Raw genomic sequence first — 19,256 nt, 5'->3', positions numbered from 1 at the left:
TCTAGAAGTTTGGGCCTTATTACCCGTGAATCTTCACTTTGCGACTAAACTATTCACAGCAGTGCCAAATTTTCTGGGTCACTGAATGCGGGTGCTAGCGTCCTACAAGAAAACCAAAAATGAAACCAATGCGACCACTGAAATTACAGCTGGGTCATGTTATAGAGAGGTACGTTGAAATTGAAAGGTCAGCACAAATGGTCAAAATCAGACATTTTCTCACCTTTCTGCCCGTTCGCAGCTCAGAAAATGACAATGACCATCCTCATCTCGTTGTGTAGCTGGACATAGAAAATAGCACCATGAAAAAGAGCCACATTTCTCTAAAGAACTCACCCAGGGCTGCTGAAAGCTGAAAAAGAACCTTTCTAGAAGTTTGGGGCTTTTTACCCGTGAATCTTCACTTTTCGACAAAACTATTCACAGCAGTGCCAAATTTTCTGGGTCACTGAATGCGGGTGCTAGCGCCCCGCAAGCAAACCAAAAATGAAACCAATGCGACCGCTGAAAATACAGCTGGGTCATGTTATAGAGAGGTACGTTGAAATTGAAAGGCCAGCACAAATGGTCAAAATCCGACATTTTCTCACCTTTTTGCCCGTTCGCAGCTCAGAAAATGACAATGACCATCCTCATCTCATTGTGTAGCTGGACATAGAAAATAGCTCCATGAAAAAGAGCCACATTTCTCTAAAGAACTCACCCAGGGCTGCTGAAAGCTGAAAAAGAACCTATATAGAAGTTTGGGGCTTTTTACCCGTGAATCTTCACTTTGCGACTAAACTATTCACAGCAGTGCCAAATTTTCTAGGTCACTGATTGTGGCTGCCAGCGCCCTACAAGCAAACCAAAAATGAAACCAATGCGACCACTGAAATTACAGCTGGGTCATGTTATAGAGAGGTACGTTGAAATTGAAAGGTCAGCACAAATGGTCAAAATCCGACATTTTCTCTCCTTTCTGCCCATTCGCAGCTTAGAAAATGACAATGACCATCCTCATCTCGTTGTGTAGCTGGACATAGACAAGAGCACCATGAAAAGGAGTCACATTTCTCTAAAGAACTCGTCCAGGGATGCTTAAAGCTGAAAAAGAACCTATCTAGAAGTTTGGGTCTTTTTACCCGTGAATCTTCACTTTGCGACTAAACTATTCACAGCAGTGCCAAATTTTCTCGGTTACGGAATGCGGGTGCCAGCGCCCTACAAGCAAACCAAAAATGAAACCAATGCGACCACTGAAATTACAGCTGGGTCATGTTATAGAGAGGTACGTTGAAAATGAAAGGTCAGCACAAATGGTCAAAATCCGACATTTTCTCCCCTTTCTGCCCGTTCGCAGCTCAGAAAATGACAATGACCATCCTCATCTCGTTGTGTAGCTGGACATAGACAAGAGCACCATGAAAAAAAGTCACATTTCTCTAAAGAACTCGCCCAGGGCTGCTGAAAGCGGGAAAAGAACCTATCTAGAAGTTTGGGGCTTTTTACCCGTGAATCTTCGCTTTGCGACTAAACTATTCACAGCAGTGCCAAATTTTCTGGGTCACTGAATGCGGGTGCCAGCGCCCTACAAGCAAACCAAAAATGAAACCAATGCGACCACTGAAATTACAGCTGGGTCATGTTATAGAGAGGTACGTTGAAATTGAAAGGTCAGCACAAATGGTCAAAATCCGACATTTTCTCAACTTTCTGCCCGTTCGCAGCTCAGAAAATGACAATGACCATCCTCATCTCGTTGTGTAGCTGAAAATAGAAAATAGCACCATGAAAAAGAGCCACATTTCTCTAAAGAACTCACCCAGGGCTGCTGAAAGCTGAAAAAGAACCTTTCTAGAAGTTTGGGGCTTTTTACCCGTGAATCTTCACTTTTCGACTAAACTATTCACAGCAGTGCCAAATTTTCTGGGTCACTGAATGCGGGTGCTAGCGCCCCGCAAGCAAACCAAAAATGAAACCAATGCGACCGCTGAAAATACAGCTGGGTCATGTTATAGAGAGGTACGTTGAAATTGAAAGGCCAGCACAAATGGTCAAAATCCGACATTTTCTCACCTTTCTGCCCGTTCGCAGCTCAGAAAATGACAATGACCATCCTCATCTCATTGTGTAGCTGGACATAGAAAATAGCTCCATGAAAAAAAGCCACATTTCTCTAAAGAACTCACCCAGGGCTGCTGAAAGCTGAAAAAGAACCTATATAGAAGTTTGGGGCTTTTTACCCGTGAATCTTCACTTTGCGACTAAACTATTCACAGCAGTGCCAAATTTTCTGGGTCACTGAATGCGGGTGCCAGCGCCCTACAAGCAAACCAAAAATGAAACCGATGCGACCACTGAAATTACCGCTGGGTCAGGTTATAGAGAGGTACGTTGAAATTGAAAGGTCAGAACAAATGGTCAAAATCCGACATTTTCTCTCCTTTCTGCCCGTTCGCAGCTTAGAAAATGACAATGACCATCCTCATCTCGTTGTGTAGCTGGACATAGACAAGAGCACCATGAAAAAGAGTCACATTTCTCTAAAGAACTCACCCAGGGCTGCTGAAAGCTGAAAAAGAACCTATCTAGAAGTTTGGGGCTTTTTACCCGTGAATCTTCACTTTGCGACTAAACTATTCACAGCAGTGCCAAATTTTCTGGGTCACTGATTGTGGCTGCCAGCGCCCTACAAGCAAACCAAAAATGAAACCAATGCGACCGCTGACATTACAGCTGGGTCATGTTATAGAGAGGTACGTTGAAATTGGAAGGTCAGCACAAATGGTCAAAATCCGACATTTTCTCACCTTTCTGCCCGTTCGCAGCTCAGAAAATGACAATGACCATCCTCATCTCGTTGTGTAGCTGGACATAGACAAGAGCACCATGAAAAAAAGTCACATTTCTCTAAAGAACTCGCCCAGGGCTGCTGAAAGCTGAAAAAGAACCTATCTAGAAGTTTGGGGCTTCTTACCCGTGAATCTTCACTTTGCGACTAAACTATTCACAGCAGTGTCAAATTTTCTGGGTCACTGAATGCGGGTGCTAGCGCCCCACAAGCAAACCAAAAATGAAACCAATGCGATCACTGAAATTTCAGCTGGGTGAGGTTATAGAGAGGTACGTTGAAATAGAAAGGCCAGCACAAATGGTCAAAATCCGACATTTTCTCACCTTTCTGCCCGTTCGCAGCTTAGAAAATGACAATGACCATCCTCATCTCGTTGTGTAGCTGGACACAGAAAATAGCACCATGAAAAAGAGCCACATTTCTCTAAAGAACTCGCCCAGGGCTGCTGAAAGCTGAAAAAGAACCTATCTAGAAGTTTGGGGCTTTTTACCCGTGAATCTTCACTTTGCGACTAAACTATTCACAGCAGTGCCAAATTTTCTGGGTTACGGAATGCGGGTGCCAGCGCCCTACAAGCAAACCAAAAATGAAACCAATGCGACCACTGAAATTACAGCTGGGTCATGTTATAGAGAGGTACGTTGAAAATGAAAGGTCAGCACAAATGGTCAAAATCCGACATTTTCTCCCCTTTGTGCCCGTTCGCAGCTCAGAAAATGACAATGACCATCCTCATCTCGTTGTGTAGCTGGACATAGACAAGAGCACCATGAAAAAAAGTCACATTTCTCTAAAGAACTCGCCCAGGGCTGCTGAAAGCTGAAAAAGAACCTATCTAGAAGTTTGGGGCTTTTTACCCGTGAATCTTCACTTTTCAACTAAACTATTCACAGCAGTGCCAAATTTTCTGGGTCACTGAATGCGGGTGCCAGCGCCCTACAAGCAAACCAAAAATGAAACCAATGCGACCACTGAAATTACAGCTGGGTCATGTTATAGAGAGGTACGTTGAAATTGAAAGGTCAGCACAAATGGTCAAAATCCGACATTTTCTCACCTTTCTGCCCGTTCGCAGCTCAGAAAATGACAATGACCATCCTCATCTTGTTGTGTAGTTGGACATAGAAAATAGCACCATGAAAAAGAGCCACATTTCTCTAAAGAACTCACCCAGGGCTGCTGAAAGCTGAAAAAGAACCTATCTAGAAGTTTGAGGCTTTTTACCCGTGAATCTTCACTTTGCGACTAAACTATTCACAGCAGTGCCAAATTTTCTGGGTCACTGAATGCGGGTGCCAGCGCCCTACAAGCAAACCAAAAATCAAACCAATGCGACCACTGACATTACAGCTGGGTCATGTTATAGAGAGATACGTTAAAATTGAAAGGTCAGCACAAATGGTCAAAATCCGACATTTTTTCACCTTTCTGCCCGTTCGCAGCTCAGAAAATGACAATGACCATTCTCATCTCGTTGTATAGCGGGACATAGAAAATAGCACCATGAAAAAGAGCCACATTTCTCTAAAGAACTCACCCAGGGCTGCTGAAAGCTGAAAAAGAACCTATCTAGAAGTTTGGGCCTTATTACCCGTGAATCTTCACTTTGCGACTAAACTATTCACAGCAGTGCCAAATTTTCTGGGTCACTGAATGCGGGTGCTAGCGTCCTACAAGCAAACCAAAAATGAAACCAATGCGACCACTGAAATTACAGCTGGGTCATGTTATAGAGAGGTACGTTGAAATTGAAAGGTCAGCACAAATGGTCAAAATCAGACATTTTCTCACCTTTCTGCCCGTTCGCAGCTCAGAAAATGACAATGACCATCCTCATCTCGTTGTGTAGCTGGACATAGAAAATAGCACCATGAAAAAGAGCCACATTTCTCTAAAGAACTCACCCAGGGCTGCTGAAAGCTGAAAAAGAACCTTTCTAGAAGTTTGGGGCTTTTTACCCGTGAATCTTCACTTTTCGACTAAACTATTCACAGCAGTGCCAAATTTTCTATGTCACTGAATGCGGGTGCTAGCGCCCTACAAGCAAACCAAAAATGAAACCAATGCGACCACTGAAATTACAGCTGGGTCATGTTATAGAGAGGTACGTTGAAATTGAAAGGTCAGCACAAATGGTCAAAATCCGACATTTTCTCACCTTTCTCATCACCAGCAATCAGCGACATCGCGCCTGACAAAAGTTTTTCAAATAAAATATTTCCACCCAAACGTCACTGCTGGTGCTGAGCTCGCGCGATCGAGTGTGAAGTTTTTTTTGTGATCTCAATGAAAAAGGATTTTTTTGAACTCACGCTGTACACAACAAGCTCTCTGATCGATCTGCATGTCTTTTTCGGTGGAGGTGATTTTTGTTGTTGTTATTGTTGTGGCTGGCGACGAGAAGGCTCTCATTTACGCTAGGTATCTCATAGACAGAATGAGCCTGGTTTTTACGCCAAGCTGATGTTTTCAGCAGCAGTCCGCTGTGGAGAAAATTCAAGCAGTCTTAGGGGCCTGAAGTTTTTGCTGCTTCTTACCGGATCGACAGTGGGAAAGAAGGTACGTTTATTTTATTGTAATAAATCAGGTCGCGAGGTCGACACAATTGAGCTGTTCGTTGCATTGTGAATTTTGTTGCTTTAGGGTGGCAGCGTGCAGTACCTTGTGAAATGGAGAGACTTTATCATCTATGAGCTTGGGAGTATGAAGATATCAGATATCAGTGACGATCTATCAGGTGATTTCATTTCATTTTGGGTGAATTTATTGAATGTATTCTTCAATGCATGAATTTGAAAATCTCCCTTTTGTTTGCTGTAGATATTTTGATGGTTCGGGGAATGTTGGGCCCTTTCTCAGATGACGAATGTTTGAGGCTGCTGATGGAGCTTGCACTGCTGTGCAGTGAAAAATAGAAGTGAAATAGTCACAAAAGGCACAATGGAGTTTTACGTGTAATAGTGCTCCACATTATTGTGTCGAGCCCTCTCCGCTGGCAGAAGGAAGTTTTCCTCCTTGAAACGAAATAGTCTATTCCTGACTTTCGAATCAGAAACTGGACAAAGGGGGTTGGGACCGAAGAATTTCCCTGTGAAGTTCTTTCCTCCAGGTTGGGATGCTTGCATGAACGTACATGGACAAGGCCCACGGGCTCACTACCTGATTACCTTGACAGGAGGGGATCGTGCTGCCCGGCAGTTTGTCTCTTCCACAGAAAAGGGCATTGATTACCCGGTAATCATGAGCTTACCGCAGAGCACAACGAAAGCATTGTAGCATGAAACTAATTTGTCTGAATACAAATCTGCACAATGGCACAGACGGCTAATGGAGGTAAAGCATAGCATCACCAGCATTGTATTCCTGGAAGCAGTGCAAGTTATAGATTTAGGTATCAATATTTATCTAAGCTTTAGCGAAGTCCGGACGCAGTACATTACTAGTGTGAAAGATAGAAGAAAAAGCAATGATATCCGTATATACCCGGAAAGAGAGGTGAGAGTGGGTGGGAGTAAGTGAAAGCACTTGTACAAGCTAAACATCTGTGCAACCGGAAAGAGCAGAGAAAAGACTAAAGCAATTACACAGGCTATGCGTACGAGGTAATTTAGCAGTGAGACCCAAACATTCTTGTAAACCAGAATGCAGCTTCAGCACACATTTTCTATTTCTTCATGTTGCGCTGCTGTTGCCGTTTCCCAACGATATGATGAGGCTCTCCGTTATGCTTCTGCTGGTTTTCCTGTCCAGGTATGTGCTGCCGTAGCTCAGAGAAATCTTTGGCCAGGGTAGCCAAGATGGCATCACCCACATCCTCCTCTCCTTCAGGTTCACTTGTAGGTTTGGCATTCATGCTTGACATCTCCTTCAGTACTGTGTAGGTCTTCTCCTATTGGTTTTTGTCTGCCCATACCATTTGCACTGCTCAGTGATGTCGGCGACAGTCGCCTCCAGCTCACCATTTTCCATTTTTTCTTTACTTTTTGGATACGCTGTGTGTCCTTGAGGTAGCATTTGAGGCTGACCAGTTCTTCTACCTTTGTTTTGCAAACATTCTTGTCTAGTGTTCAGTGATCGAACCCAGTCAACGTTGAAGCACCCTTGTTATTTCTTTCCGTTTCTTTTTATTCTTGTACACCGCTGCCTGCAACCGTGCATTTTAATAGGTTTGCGAGAATCTCTTTTCACCTGCAGCAACCAGAGTTTGAAAGTACCGACACAAACTGGAAGCATGCCCAGTTTCCAGACAACTAGCTGCTTCAAAAATTCTTATGTCAGATGAGTGACTGGTTGCACAGCCGACATTATGGTGACATAATGTGTCCTTGTAGTTCTGTTTATTATTACTTGTATATTTCACTGTTCGCGTCAAACTCGGCTAAAGGCCGAGTTTTCCGCATCCGTAGGAACGCCAACACCCTTCAAGGATCGTGTGTTTTTTTATAGCAGTGTATTTTGGTATTTGCTTTGACCATCAGTCGTTGGCTGATGCTGGTCATACCTTCAACATGTTGACGCGTTTTTCAAGGCATTCAATATACGTAGGCCGCAAGATTCTATCTTTTCATACCGAATACCGATGGCTAGTGCTTCCCCACTAGCTGCGCAAGTGTCACATCTGGCTGCGGCCAACTACCCTTTAATTTGTGTGTTGCCGCTATTGCTGTCTATGTCTCTGTGTGTGCCAGTATATGAGGAACGAGAATTGGTGTTGTTGTTGTTGTTGTTGTTGTAGTCGTTGTTGTTGTTGTTCTGGTTGTCATGGGCTGTGGCTGTTGAATGTAGGCTGTTGCTTTTGTTGTTGTACTTTTAGTTGAAGCTGCATCACAAATAGGTAACCACCTTGATGATGGTGCACAATATCCGTTGAAGAAGCCGCAAGAAAACACTGTATTCTCAAACCAGTGAGCTGCAGAATGAAACCAAGTATCAAGCTGGCAAAGCTGTCAGCCACTCTAAACGAAATTTACACCAAACAAGTTGCTATTTGTCAACAGGCAGTCATAAAATTCGACTCCCTGACTCAGTCACTCTACTCTAGACTACGACTCGTACTAGTCGTACAGAGTAGATCTACTGACTGTAGTCACTGAGTAGTCTACGTCCTTGTACATGACAGCATTAGCATGCATCATGTCAGTACATCGACATGGCATGCATCCAGCACATGGCCATGGGAAAGCCCCTACAACATGGCCTTCAGAGAAAGCCACGCGGTTGGAGAGGTAGTTTACTCGAAAAAAACTGAGAAAGAAGTGCTTTTCATCTTCTTGCTGTTCAATGTCAAGCCAGAAACAATTGAGAAGCTGCTTGAAATGTGCAGAATGAGGCGATTTCCCAGATCTTTGAAGCTAGAAAGCGCACTGGACCTGCAATCTTTTGGAACTGGTCCTTCTTGAGGACAGAGATCAGACTAGCCAGGTGACAATGCTGTGGTTTGTTGGCTGACAATATTTGGAGGAAGCTTCAGAAATGACCATGAAGAAGGTCAATTCTTGCTATTTCCTCAAGATCACCAAGGTAACAGATACTTTTCAGTGGAGAAGAAAATCATGATTCTTAGGAGTTGAGATCGCATCGGTTGTTCAATGTTTTTCACTTTCGTTTTTTTCGTTGTGTAACTGTTTGTCTTGTTGGCGTGGTTCACTGGTTTGATGCCTTACATTTCGATCATGGCCATAGTTCAGAGCAATTTTCTTCCTTCCAAGATCACTCTCTGCAGTAAATGCGCAAATATTTTACGGAATTTCGGACTCTGTGGGATGTCATATAATTGCTGGTAATGTGCCCGTTCGCAGCTCAGAAAATGAAAATGACCATCCTCATCTCGTTGTGTAGCTGGACATAGAAAATAGCACCATGAAAAAGAGCCACATTTCTCTGAAGAACTCACCCAGGGCTGCTGAAAGCTGAAAAAGAACCTATCTAGAAGTTTGGGGCTATTTACCCGTGAATCTTCACTTTTCGACTAAACTATTCACAGCAGTGCCATATTTTCTGGGTCACTGAATGCGGGTGCTAGCGTCCTACAAGCAAACCAAAAATGAAACCAATGTGACCACTGAAATTACAGCTGGGTCATGTTATAGAGAGGTACGTTGAAATTGAAAGGTCAGCACAAATGGTCAAAATCAGACATTTTCTCACCTTTCTGCCCGTTCGCAGCTTACAAAATGACAATGACCATCCTCATCTCGTTGTGTAGCTGGACATAGAAAATAGCACCATGAAAAAGAGCCATATTTCTCTAAAGAACTCACCCAGGGCTGCTGAAAGCTGAAAAAGAACCTTTCTAGAAGTTTGGGGCTTTTTACCCGTGAATCTTCACTTTTCGACTAAACTATTCACAGCAGTGCCAAATTCAGCACAAATGGTCAAAATCCGACATTTTCTCACCTTTCTGCCCGTTCGCAGCTCAGAAAATGACAATGACCATCCTCATCTCGTTGGTTAGCTAGACATAGACAAGAGCACCATGAAAAAGAGCTACATTTCTCTAAAGAACTCGCCCAGGGCTGCTGAAAGCTGAAAAAGAACCTATCTAGAATTTTGGGCCTTTTTACCCGTGAATCTTCACTCTGCGACTAAACTATTCACAGCAGTGCCAACTTTTCTGGGTCACTGAATGCGGGTGCCAGCGCCCTAAAAGCAAACCAAAAATCAAACCAATAAGACCACTGACATTACAGCTAGGTCATATTATAGAGAGGTACGTTGAAATTGAAAGGTCAGCACAAATGGTCAAAATCCGACATTTTCTCACCTTTCTGCCCGTTCGCAGCTCAGAAAATGACAATGACCATCCTCATCTCGTTGTGTAGTTGGACATAGAAAATAGCACCATGAAAAAGAGCCACATTTCTCTAAAGAACTCACCCAGGGCTGCTGAAAGCTGAAAAAGAACCTATCTAGAAGTTTGGGGCTTTTTACCCGTGAATCTTCACTTTTCGACTAAACTATTCACAGCAGTGCCAAATTTTCTGGGTCACTGAATGCGGGTACCAGCGCTCTGCAAGCAAACCAAAAATGAAACCAATGCGACCACTGAAATTACAGCTGGGTCATGTTATAGAGAGGTACGTTGAAATTGAAAGGTCAGCACAAATGGTCAAAATCCGACATTTTCTCACCGTTCTGCCCGTTCGCAGCTCAGAAAATGACAATGACCATCCTCATCTCGTTGTGTAGCTGGACATAGACAAGAGCACCAAGAAAAAGACCCTCATTTCCGTAAAGAACTCGCCCAGGGCTGCTGAAAGCTGAAAAAGAACCTATCTAGAAGTTTGGGGCTTTTTACCCGTGAATCTTCACCTTGCGACTAAACTATTCACAGCAGTGCCACATTTTTAGGGTCACTGATTGTAGGTGCCAGCGCCCTATAAGCAAACCAAATATGAAACCAATGTGACCGCTGACATTACAGCTGGGTCATGTTATAGAGAGGTACGTTGAAATTGGAAGGTCAGCACAAATGGTCAAAATCCGACATTTTCTCACCTTTCTGCCCGTTCGCAGCTTAGAAAATGACAATGACCATCCTCATCTCGTTGGTTAGCTGGACATAGAAAATAGCACCATGAAAAAGAGCCAAATTTCTCTAAAGAACTCACCCAGGGCTGCTGAAAGCTGAAAAAGAACCTATCTAGAAGTTTCGGGCTTTTTACCCGTGAATCTTCACTTTGCGACTAAACTATTCACAGCAGTGCCAAATTTTCTGGGTCACTAAATGCGGGTGCCAGCGCCCTACAAGCAAACCAAAAATGAAACCAATGCGAACACTGAAAATACAGCTGGGTCATGTTATAGAGAGGTACGTTGAAATTGAAAGGTCAGCACAAATGGTGAAAATCCGACATTTTCTCACCTTTCTGCCCGTTCGCAGCTCAGAAAATGACAATGACCATCCTCATCTCGTTGTATAGCTGGACATAGACAAAAGCATCAAGAAAAAGACCCACATTTCTCTAAATAACTAGCCCAGGGCTGCTGAAAGCTGAAAAAGAACCTTTCTAGAAGTTTGGGGCTTTTTACCCGTGAATCTTCACCTTGCGACTAAACTATTCACAGCAGTGCCACATTTTCTGGGTCAATGAATGCGGGTGCCAGCGCCCTACAAGCAAACCAAAAATGAAACCAAAGCGACCACTGAAATTACAGCTGGGTCATGTTATAGAGAGGTACGTTGAAATTGAAAGGTCAGCACAAATGGTCAAAATCCGACATTTTCTCACCTTTCTGCCCGTTCGCAGCTCAGAAAATGACAATGACCATCCTCATCTCGTTGTGTAGCTGGACATAGAAAATAGCACCATGAAAAAGAGCCACATTTCTCTAAAGAACTCGCCCAGGGCTGCTGAAAGCTGAAAAAGAACCATTCTAGAAGTTTGGGGCTTTTTCCCCGTGAATCTTCACTTTGCGACTAAACTATTCACAGCAGTGCCAAATTTTCTAGGTCACTGAATGCGGGTGCCAGCGCCCTACAAGCAAACCAAAAATGAAACCAATGCGACCACTGAAATTACAGCTGGGTCATGTTATAGAGAGGTATGTTGAAATTGAAAGGTCAGCACAAATGGTCAAAATCCGACATTTTCTCACCTTTCTGCCCGTTCGCAGCTCAGAAAATGACAATGACCATCCTCATCTTGTTGTGTAGCTGGACATAGAAAATAGCACCATGAAAAAGCACCACATTTCTCTAAAGAACTCGCCCAGGGCTGCTGAAAGCTGAAAAAGAACCTATCTAGAAGTTTGGGGCTTCTTACCCGTGAATCTTCACTTTGCGACTAAACTATTCACAGCAGTGCCACATTTTTGGGGTCACTGATTGTGGGTGCCAGCGCCCTACAAGCAAACCAAATATGAAACCAATGCGACCGCTGACATTACAGCTGGGTCATGTTATAGAGAGGTACGTTGAAATTGGAAGGTCAGCACAAATGGTCAAAATCCGACATTTTCTCACCTTTCTGCACGTTCGCAGCTTAGAAAATGACAATGACCATCCTCATCTCGTTGGTTAGCTGGACATAGAAAATAGCACCATGAAAAAGAGCCAAATTTCTCTAAAGAACTCACCCAGGGCTGCTGAAAGCTGAAAAGGAACCTATCTAGAAGTTTCGGGCTTTTTACCCGTGAATCTTCACTTTGCGACTAAACTATTCACAGCAGTGCCAAATTTTTTGGGTCACTAAATGCGGGTGCCAGCGCCCTACAAGCAAACCAAAAATGAAACCAATGCGACTACTGAAAATACAGCTGGGTCATGTTATAGAGAGGTATGTTGAAATTGAAAGGTCAGCACAAATGGTCAAAATCCGACATTTTCTCACCTTTCTGCCCGTTTGCAGCTCAGAAAATGACAATGACCATCCTCATCTCGTTGTATAGCTGGACATAGACAAAAGCATCAAGAAAAAGACCCACATTTCTCTAAATAACTAGCCCAGGGCTGCTGAAAGCTGAAAAAGAACCTTTCTAGAAGTTTGGGGCTTTTTACCCGTGAATCTTCACCATGCGACTAAACTATTCACAGCAGTGCCACATTTTCTGGGTCAATGAATGCGGGTGCCAGCGCCCTACAAGCAAACCAAAAATGAAACCAAAGCGACCACTGAAATTACAGCTGGGTCATGTTATAGAGAGGTACGTTGAAATTGAAAGGTCAGCACAAATGGTCAAAATCCGACATTTTCTCACCTTTCTGCCCGTTCGAAGCTCAGAAAATGACAATGACCATCCTCATCTCGTTGTGTAGCTGGACATAGAAAATAGCACCATGAAAAAGAGCCACATATCTCTAAAGAACTCGCCCAGGGCTGCTGAAAGCTGACAAAGAACCTATCTAGAAGTTTGGGGCTTTTTACCCGTGAATCTTCACTTTGCGACTAAACTATTCACAGCAGTGCCAACTTTTCTAGGTCACTGAATGCGGGTGCCAGCGCCCTACAAGCAAACCAAAAATAAAACCAATGCGACCACTGAAATTACAGCTTGGTCATGTTATAGAGAGGTATGTTGAAATTGAAAGGTCAGCACAAATGGTCAAAATCCGACATTTTCTCACCTTTCTGCCCGTTCGCAGCTCAGAAAAGGACAATGACCATCCTCATCTCGTTGTGTAGCTGGACATAGACAAGAGCACCAAGAAAAAGACCCACATTTCCGTAAAGTACTCGCCCAGGGCTGCTGAAAGCTGAAAAAGAACCTATCTAGAAGTTTGGGGCTTTTTACCCGTGAATCTTCACTTTGCGACTAAACTATTCGCAGCAGTGCCAAATTTTTAGGGGCACTGATTGTGGCTGCCAGCGCCCTACAAGCAAACCAAAAATCAAACCAATGCGACCGCTGACATTACAGCTGGGTCATGTTATAGAGAGGTACGTTGAAATTGGAAGGTCAGCACAAATGGTCAAAATCCGACATTTTCTCACCTTTCTGCCCGTTCGCAGCTTAGAAAATGACAATGACCATCCTCATCTCGTTGGTTAGCTGGACATAGACAAGAGCACCATGAAAAAGAGTCACATTTCTCTAAAGAACTCGCCCAGGGCTGCTGAAAGCTGAAAAAGAACCTATCTAGAAGTTTGAGGCTTTTTACCCGTGAATCTTCACTTTGCGACTAAACTATTCACAGCAGTGCCACATTTTCTGGGTCACTGAATGCGGGTCCTGGCGCCCCACAAGCAAACCAAAAATGAAACCAATGCGACCACTGAATTTTACAGCTGGGTCATGTTATAGAGAGGTACGTTGAAATTGAAAGGCCAGCACAAATGGTCAAAATCCGACATTTTCTCACCTTTCTGCCCGTTCGCAGCTTAGAAAATGACAATGACCATCCTCATCTCGTTGTGTAGCTGGACATAGAAAATAGCACCATGAAAAAGAGCCACATTTCTCTAAAGAACTCGCCTAGCGCTGCTGAAAGCTGAAAAGAACCTATCTAGAAGTTTGGGGCTTTTTACCCGTGAATCTTCACTTTGCGACTAAACTATTCACAGCAGTGCGAAATTTTCTGGGTCACTGAATGCGGGTGCCAGCGCCCTACAAGCAAACCAAAAATGAAACCAATGCGACCACTGAAATTACAGCTGGGTCATGTTATAGAGAGGTACGTTGAAATTGAAAGGTCAGCACAAATGGTCAAAATCCGACATTTTCTCACCTTTCTGCCCGTTCGCAGCTCAGAAAATGACAATGACCATCCTCATCTCTTTGTGTAGCTGGACATAGACAAGAGCACCAAGAAAAAGACTCACATTTCTTTAATAAAAAACTCGTCCAGGGCTGCTGAAAGCTGAAAAAGAACCTATCTAGAAGATTGGGGCTTTTTACTTGTGAATCTTCACTTTGCGACTAAACTATTCACAGCAGTGCCTAATTTCCTGGGTCACTGAATGCGGGTGCCAGCGCCTTACAAGCAAACCAAAAATGAAACCAATGCGACAACTGAAATTACAGCTGGGTCATGTTATAGAGAGGTACGTTGAAATTGAAAGGTCAGCACAAATGGTCAAAATCCGACATTTTCTCACCTTTCTGCCCGTTCGAAGCTCAGAAAATGACAATGACCATCCTCATCTCGTTGTGTAGCTGGACATAGAAAATAGCACCATGAAAAAGAGCCACATATCTCTAAAGAACTCGCCCAGGGCTGCTGAAAGCTGAAAAAGAACCTATCTAGAAGTTTGGGGCTTTTTACCCGTGAATCTTCACTTTGCGACTAAACTATTCACAGCAGTGCCAACTTTTCTAGGTCACTGAATGCGGGTGCCAGTGCCCTACAAGCAAACCAAAAATGAAACCAATGCGACCACTGAAATTACAGCTGGGTCATGTTATAGAGAGGTACGTTGAAATTGAAAGGTCAGCACAAATGGTCAAAATCCGACATTTTCTCACCTTTCTGCCCGTTCGCAGCTCAGAAAAGGACAATGACCAACCTCATCTCGTTGTGTAGCTGGACATAGAAAATAGCACCAAGAAAAAGACCCACATTTCCGTAAAGTACTCGCCCAGGGCTGCTGAAAGCTGAAAAAGAACCTATCTAGAAGTTTGGGGCTTTTTACCCGTGAATCTTCACTTTGCGACTAAACTATTCACAGCAGTGCCAAATTTTTAGGGGCACTGATTGTGGCTGCCAGCGCCCTACAAGCAAACCAAAAATCAAACCAATGCGACCGCTGACATTACAGCTGGGTCATGTTATAGAGAGGTACGTTGAAATTGGAAGGTCAGCACAAATGGTCAAAATCCGACATTTTCTCACCTTTCTGCCCGTTCGCAGCTTAGAAAATGTAAATGACCATCCTCATCTCGTTGGTTAGCTGGACATAGACAAGAGCACTATGAAAAAGAGTCACATTTCTCTAAAGAACTCGCCCAGGGCTGCTGAAAGCTGAAAAAGAACCTATCTAGAAGTTTGAGGCTTTTTACCCGTGAATCTTCACTTTGCGACTAAACTATTCACAGCAGTGCCACATTTTCTGGGTCACTGAATGCGGGTCCTGGCGCCCCACAAGGAAACCAAAAATGAAACCAATGCGACCACTGAAATTACAGCTGGGTCATGTTACAGAGAGGTACGTTGAAATTGAAAGGCCAGCACAAATGGTCAAAATCCGACATTTTCTCACCTTTCTGCCCGTTCGCAGCTTAGAAAATGACAATGACCATCCTCATCTCGTTGTGTAGCTGGACATAGAAAATAGCACCATGAAAAAGAGCCACATTTCTCTAAAGAACTCGCCTAGCGCTGCTGAAAGCTGAAAAGAACCTATCTAGAAGTTTGGGGCTTTTTACCCGTGAATCTTCACTTTGCGACTAAACTATTCACAGGAGTGCCAAATTTTCTGGGTCACTGAATGCGGGTGCCAGCGCCCTACAAGCAAACCAAAAATGAAACCAATGCGACCACTGAAATTACAGCTGGGTCATGTTATAGAGAGGTACGTTGAAATTGAAAGGTCAGCACAAATGGTCAAAATCCGACATTTTCTCACCTTTCTGCCCGTTCGCAGCTCAGAAAATGACAATGACCATCCTCATCTCTTTGTGTAGCTGGACATAGACAAGAGCACCAAGAAAAAGACTCACATTTCTTTAAAGAACTCGCCCAGGGCTGCTGAAAGCTGAAAAAGAACCTATCTAGAAGATTGGGGCTTTTTACTTGTGAATCTTCACTTTGCGACTAAACTATTCACAGCAGTGCCAAATTTTCTGGGTCACTGAATGCGGGTGCCAGCGCCTTACAAGCAAACCAAAAATGAAACCAATGCGACCACTGAAATTACAGCTGGGTCATGTTATAGAGAGGTACGTTGAAATTGAAAGGTCAGCACAAATGGTCAAAATCCGACATTTTCTCACCTTTCTGCCCGTTCGCAGCTCAGAAAATGACAATGACCATCTTCATCTCGTTGTGTAGCTGGACATAGACAAGAGCACCAAGAAAAAGACCCACATTTCCGTAAAGTACTCGCCCAGGGCTGCTGAAAGCTGAAAAAGAACCTATCTAGAAGTTTGGGGCTTTTTACCCGTGAATCTTCACTTTGCGACTAAACTATTCACAGCAGTGCCAAATTTTTAGGGTCACTGATTGTGGGTGCCAGCGCCCTATAAGGAAACCAAATATGAAACCAATGCGACCGCTGACATTACAGCTGGGTCATGTTATAGAGAGGTACGTTGAAATTGTAAGGTCAGCACAAATGGTCAAAATCCGACATTTTCTAACCTTTCTGCCCGTTCGCAGCTTAGAACATAACAATGACCATCCTCATCTCGTTGGTTAGCTGGACATAGACAAGAGCACCATGAAAAAGAGTCACATTTCTCTAAAGAACTCGCCCAGGGTTGCTGAAAGCTGAAAAAGAACCTATCTAGAAGTTTGGGGCTTTGTACCCGTGAATCTTCACTTTGCGACTAAAGTATTTACAGCAGTGCCACATTTTCTGGGTCAATGAATGCGGGTGCCAGCGCCCTAAAAGCAAACCAAAAATCAAATCAATGCGACCACTGACATTACAGCTGGTTCATGTTATAGAGAGGTACGTTGAAATTGAAAGGTCAGCACAAATGGTCGAAATCCGACAATTTCTCACCTTTCTGCCCGTTCGCAGCTCAGAAAATGACAATGACCATCCTCATCTCGTTGTGTAGCTGGACATAGAAAATAGCACCATGAAAAAGAGCCACATTTCTCTAAAGAACTCGCCCAGGGCTGCTGAAAGCTGAAAAAGAACCTATCTAGAAGTTTGGGGCTTTTTACCCGTGAATCTTCACTTTGCGACTAAACTATTCACAGCAGTGCCAAATTTTCTGGGTCACTGATTGTAGCTGCCAGCGCCCTACAAGCAAACCAAAAATCAAACCAATGCGACCGCTGACATTACAGCTGGGTCATGTTATAGAGAGGTACGTTGAAATTGGAAGGTCAGCACAAATGGTCAAAATCCGACATTTTCTCACCTTTCTGCCCGTTCGCAGCTTAGAAAATGACAATGACCATCCTCATCTCGTTGGTTAGCTGGACATAGACAAGAGCACCATGAAAAAGAGTCACATTTCTCTAAAGAACTCGCCCAGGGCTGCTGAAAGCTGAAAAAGAACCTATCTAGAAGTTTGGGGCTTTTTACCCGTGAATCTTCACTTTTCGACTAAACTATTCACAGCAGTGGCAAATTTTCTGGGTCACTGAATGCGGGTGCCAGCGCCCTACAAGCAAACCAAAAATGAAACCAATGCGACCACTGAAATTACAGCTGGGTTATGTTATAGAGAGGTACGTTGAAATTGAAAGGTCAGCACAAATGGTCAAAATCCGACATTTTCTCTCCTTTCCGCCCGTTCGCAGGTTACAAAATGACAATGACCATCCTCATCTCGTTGTGTAGCTGGACATTGACAAGAGCACCATGAAAAAGAGTCACATTTCTCTAAAGAACTCGCCCAGGGCTGCTAAAAGCTGAAAAAGAACCTATCTAGAATTTTGGGGCTTTTTACCCGTGAATCTTCACTTTGCGACTAAACTATTCACAGCAGTGCAAAATTTTCTGGGTCACTGATTGTGGCTGCCAGCTCCCTACAAGCAAACCAAAAATCAAACCAATGCAACCGCTGACATTACAGCTGGGTCATGTTATAGAGAGGTACGTTGAAATTGGAAGGTCAGCACAAATGGTCAAAATTCGACATTTTCTCACCTTTCTGCCCGTTCCAGCTTAGAAAATGACAATGACCATCCTCATCTCGTTGGTTAGGTGGACATAGACAAGAGCACCATGAAAAAGAGTCACATTTCTCTAAAGAACTCGCCCAGGGCTGCTGAAAGCTGAAAAAGAACCTATCTAGAAGTTTGGGGCTTTTTACCCGTGAATCTTCACTTTGCGACTAAACTATTCACAGTAGTGCCAAATTTTCTGGGTCACTGAATGCGGGTGCTAGCGCCCCACAAGCGACCCAAAAATGAAACCAATGCGACCAATGAAATTACAGCTGGGTCATGTTATAGAGAGGTACGTTGAAATTGAAATGTCCGCACAAAAGGTCAAAATCCGACATTTTCTCACCTTTCTGCCCGTTCGCAGCTTAGAAAATGACAATGACCATCCTCATCTCGTTGTGTAGCTGGACATAGAAAATAGCACCATGAAAAAGAGCCACATTTCTCTAAAGAACTCGCCCAGGGCTGCTGAAAGCTGAAAAAGAACCTATCTAGAAGTTTGGGGCTTTTTACCCGTGAATCTTCACTTTGCGACTAAACTATTCACAGCAGTGCCAACTTTTCTAGGTCACTGAATGCGGGTGCCAGCGCCCTACAAGCAAACCAAATATGAAACCAATGCGACCACTGAAATTACCGCTGGGTCATGTTATAGAGAGGTACGTTGAAATTGAAAGGTCAGCACAAATGGTCAAAATCCGACATTTTCTCTCCTTTCTGCCCGTTCGCAGCTTAGAAAATGACAATGACCATCCTCATCTCGTTGTGTAGCTGGACATAGACAAGAGCACCATGAAAAAGAGTCACATTTCTCTAAAGAACTCACCCAGGGCTGCTGAAAGCTGAAAAAGAACCTATCTAGAAGTTTGGGGCTTTTTACCCGTGAATCTTCACTTTGCGAATAAACTATACACAGCAGTGCCAAATTTTCTGGGTTGCGGAATGCGGGTGGCAGCTCCCTACAGGCAAACCAAAAATGAAACCAATGCGACCACTGAAATTACAGCTGGGTCATGTTATAGAGAGGTACGTTGAAATTGAAAGGTCAGCACAAATGGTCAAAATCCGACATTTTCTCACCTTTCTGCCCGTTCGCAGCTCAGAAAATGACAATGACCATCCTCATCTCGTTGGTTAGCTGGACATAGACAAGAGCACCATGAAAAAGAGTCACATTTCTCTAAAGAACTCGCC

The 19,256-nt window shown here is 43.7% G+C and overlaps 2 long non-coding RNA genes across 2 annotated transcripts in view; one reads left to right on the top strand and one right to left on the bottom strand.

Moving 5' to 3' along the window:
- LOC135806975 (uncharacterized) overlaps window positions 1-19,256 on the bottom strand; it is a 181,266-nt gene that overhangs the window by 145,339 nt on the left and 16,671 nt on the right. The window lies entirely within an intron of this gene.
- LOC135823886 (uncharacterized) lies at window positions 5,004-7,479 on the top strand. Its single transcript, XR_010554795.1, has 2 exons — window positions 5,004-5,395; window positions 6,587-7,479. It is a non-coding gene; the product is annotated as an uncharacterized LOC135823886 (long non-coding RNA).

This window comes from Sycon ciliatum, chromosome 1 (genome assembly GCF_964019385.1).
Source record: "Sycon ciliatum chromosome 1, ocSycCili1.1, whole genome shotgun sequence".
Taxonomy (NCBI): domain Eukaryota; kingdom Metazoa; phylum Porifera; class Calcarea; order Leucosolenida; family Sycettidae; genus Sycon; species Sycon ciliatum.
The sequence above is the reverse complement of the archived record's forward strand: the minus strand, read 5'-3'. Positions and strand labels throughout refer to the sequence as shown.